The following is a 4,117-nucleotide window of genomic DNA, read 5'->3' on the forward strand; positions in this document are numbered from 1 at the left end:
ACTCGTAGAAGACTTTAACTATGGCACGCTGCTGCGACTGGACTGTGAGAAGGACTACACGGAGGAAAACACCATCTTTGGTAAACATTTAACTCACGACGTTTGTACTCAAGTACAAGTATCAACAACAAGAACAAGTCTCCAAACTGAATCATAGAGACTGCTTTGCTTCATTTCATCTCTCCAAACCAAAAGTTCATACATCCTCTTGTCAGGGTCACTGTAGCCTATACCATTGGGTGAGAGGAGGGTACACCCTGGACACCTAGTCTAACACAGAGACAGACAACCATTCGCACTCACATATGGGCATGTCTTTGGACCGTGGTACCCAGTAGCAGAGTACCTGTAGAGAACCCACGCAAACACGAATATACAAACTCTAGATAGAATGGTGGTAAAGGCAACAGTGCTAATCACCGCACCACCGTGCTGCCTGTAGAATAGAATTAAACCTCTGTGTGCTCTCCCGAGTTTGGCGTCTTCAGTCAGGCATGGGCCTTCTCCACTTTGGTCTTCAATTTTAATAGAAACTTAAAAAAATGTAAACATATATACTGTGTACAACACATAGTACATCGTACTGTACTTCCCTCACATTTTAACTAGAGATACTGAGACATTTTTTAATGTATCGGTCCTAAAGTACAGATGCTGATTGATGTAGATGATGAGAAAGAACAGTGAAAATTTCTTACAGCTTAGAGATTTATGTTTCAGATTTCAATATGCTAAAAAATATCCAGAATTTTACAAAATGAATAGAAAATTGTTTGAAATATGAAGCTAAAACTCCACAGCACTTTTTATAAATGTTCAAACTCTGGATCTTAAGATGTTTTTGCAGATCTGAGACGTTTGAGCAGAAAATAAGATTTGTTGATTTGAGACAAAATGACCCTTTTATTAAGAAACCCATAAAGGTGAGTTCTGACTGGCTCCTGTTTCTCTGGTTTCAGCCACCAGGGTTCAGTTCTTCGCGATTGAGATCACCAGGAACAGAGAGGGTTACAACAACGCTGTGTTCAAGTCCAAAGGTTCAAAGTGCTAACCTGCAGTCAGGATCCCAGCACTGCCGACCGTCAGTGGAGCAGACACCTCCGAGGCTTCGCTCGTTATTCCAGAAAAGTTTCCATCTGTGTTTATTTTCATGTCCGGCATTAAAATTTTTGATCGGATCAGAACCATTGCTACAAACCAGAACAGGACCGAACTCTTTGTTACCAACGCTACCTGACCTGTTTGAAAGTCTTCTTCACAGTTCCTGAACATTTAAAATTGATGTAATGAACACAATGAATTTTGTATTTACTGTAAAGTTTCAAGGTTTTTGTACCAATCATAAGTGGTTATTTTATTTTGTAAAAACCAAAATGTATCTGTCTGACCCAATAAAACCTGAGCTTCATTTCACCGCCAATCCCTGTGTTTAAACTCTGTTTTACCCCCCAAAACGAGCAAGTGCCTGCTCTTTGAGGCCTCGCAGAGGATTTACCGAAGCTTCAAACACAAAAACTTATTTCCAGCAGTCGCAACAGAAACCTGAAGCTTCTGTAAACCTATCTACTCTACACATGCAGGAGAAGGGATTCTTCCTGTTCCTTCCTTTCACAATAAAAGACATTAAGCTACTTACACACTGTGAAAGTCGTGGAGTAGTTGCAGATAGGGCTGGGCTATATCACACCGTTCACGGTAATACCGGTATAATGTTAGACAATGTTAAGAAAATGAAATATCGCGATAGAATAAGGGTAAAATGCGCATGCGCAGTGCCTTTGTTTTCATACGCACATGGCGGAAAAGGCGTGGAGGCACGGAGAATGACAAGAGCGATAGCAGATCGTTGAATCAAACAGATGAACCAGAATTGGTTTGTAAAAATGGTGCAACTTCAGTGGTGTGGAACTGGTTTGGCTTTTGTCTGTCAGATACACAACAAAGCATATTTTTGGTAGAGCATGCAAGCGGGCCATCATTCATACTTGCGAACCTTGAGACCTCAGAATTAGGGAGACATTCAAAAGGGCTTTTGGGGGTGGTGGTGGTGGGGGTATACATATACATATATATACAAAAAAACTTGAATTTTACAGTGTTTATTTATCGGATAAAATAAGTTAAATATCACCATTATTATTGTCCGGCCAGAAACAGTGGGGGTCCACCTAAGGATCTGGCCTTCGTGGTATAAGTGGGCCGGGTCCTCCGAAAGCCGGGTAGACCGGAAATGAGCGACTGAAACTGCTACTAAAAATATAACTGGAAGCTGGCGTAAATTTTAGACCATCTCACACTTCGTTTAATCAATTTTCTGTTTGACGTTTGTTCAGCTGTGTGAAAACCCCGGAGGATCCCTCCCGAGGGATTAATAAAGTTAATTAATCTAATCTAATAACTTTAATCTCAGCCAAACCATTTACTCACGAACAAAAATAAAACACTGAAAAAGGCCAAGCAATAACATGTTTAAGTTATTTAAGTGACTTATATATCATGTTTAACCTGAGTAGCAAAAGACCGCAGGGGTTTGAAAACGATGTGCCGGGAGTTTGCTGTTCTCCCCGGCTCAGATATTTGAAGTTTACACAGCTACATTCTCGCCTGAAAATATGTTAAAAGCTTATTTTGCGACCCAGAAAGAATAATAAGAGTAATATTAAAACTAAGTAGCTGCAGTAGTAGTAGCCATTGTTGGAAAATGGAACCCCAGTCCCATCCGCTAACATGGAGGAGGCGGGGTTTATGACCTATACTGCAGCCAGACACCAGGGGGCGATAGAGACGTTTTGGCTTCATTTTTGGGGACCTGTCGCGTCGTCCATGTTTTCTACAGTCAATGGTTTGCACCTTTCGTCCACACGTAAACAGCGTTTTCGGTCACTGAAAATGGAGATTTCTAAAAACTCCGGCCAGGGTGGATATTTTCGAAAACTCAGTTTTTGCATTTACATGTGGACGAGAAAAACGGAGAAAACGCAGCGTCAAAGATGTGCGCATTTTTTGACGTCACAGTGTGCGCCACGTTATCATTTCGGTGAAATGAATTTCTACAATACTGTTAATTGTTCTCTCTGCAGTGTTTAAATGCTTACATATACACACACAGTTACTGTCCCTCCACACATACGACTCGGTTCTGCTTCTACTATTTCCCACCGAGGCTTCTAGACTTCTGATTGGCCAACATTTCTACATGGTTAGGAATATATCGCCACCTGCTGCTTTGGCATGTTCCTAGCAGCGTTTTCCTTCATTTCTGCCTTACGTGTGGACGGGATTATTTTTTAAAACGAAAACTCTCCGTTTTCAAAAATACCCATGTACGTGTGGACATAGCCTGAAAGTTAACTTCCTGTTTATTCAACTAGACATCATTAGATTAAGGCTACGTCCACACGTACCCGGGTATTTTTGAAAATGCAGATTTTTCTATGCGTTTGCACCTTTTGTCCACACGTAAACAGCGTTTTTGGTCGCTGAAAACGAGATTTTTAAAAACTCCGGCCAGGGTGGATAATTTTGAAAACATGGTTAGGAATATAGCGCCACCTTACTGCTACTTTTGTTCTTTTGTCCAGTATCCCTCTCCTTCCCCTTAGCAGGTGGCAGCAGATGGCCGCCCCTCCCTGAGCCTTTTTATGGCCAGAGGTTTCTTCCTGTTAAAAGGGAGTTTTTCCTTCCCACTCTCACCAACTGCTTGTTCACTGTTGGGATTTCTCTGCATGATTGTGAGATTTTTATCTTATAATATAAAGCACCTTAATGTGACTGATGCTGTGGCTTGGCGTTATAAGTAAAACTGATTCGGAGCATCTTGTTACCTACGACGTTTAGGACTATAATGATGTATGGTTTGGAGATGGTGGCACTAAGGCTGTCTTAAGATGATAAGATCTTCAATGGCAGTGAGCAGGATGACATCAGAGGAGAGTGGACATATTTGACAAAGGCTGATGAAGATGGAGGAAAAGAGGAAGAGCTTGAGGGAGGTTCGTAGTCTTGCTGACTGTTGATGTTGTGACCATAAGCTCACAAAAAGAGCAGCACTGCTGCTGAGCACCTGTGGCGACCTGTAGATCAGCTGAGATCAAGAAAAGGATGTGAGGCAGCGAGG

The 4,117-nt window shown here is 41.7% G+C and overlaps 1 long non-coding RNA gene across 1 annotated transcript; it reads left to right on the plus strand.

Annotated features, from left to right (window-relative positions):
• On the plus strand, positions 1–1,420 carry LOC146514844 (uncharacterized). Its single transcript, XR_014875213.1, has 2 exons — positions 1–80; positions 960–1,420. It is a non-coding gene; the product is annotated as an uncharacterized LOC146514844 (long non-coding RNA).
• The last annotated feature ends 2,697 nt before the right edge of the window (positions 1,421–4,117 follow it).

This window comes from Neolamprologus multifasciatus, chromosome 7 (genome assembly GCF_963576455.1).
Source record: "Neolamprologus multifasciatus chromosome 7, fNeoMul1.2, whole genome shotgun sequence".
In the NCBI taxonomy this organism is placed as follows: Eukaryota; Metazoa; Chordata; class Actinopteri; order Cichliformes; family Cichlidae; genus Neolamprologus; species Neolamprologus multifasciatus.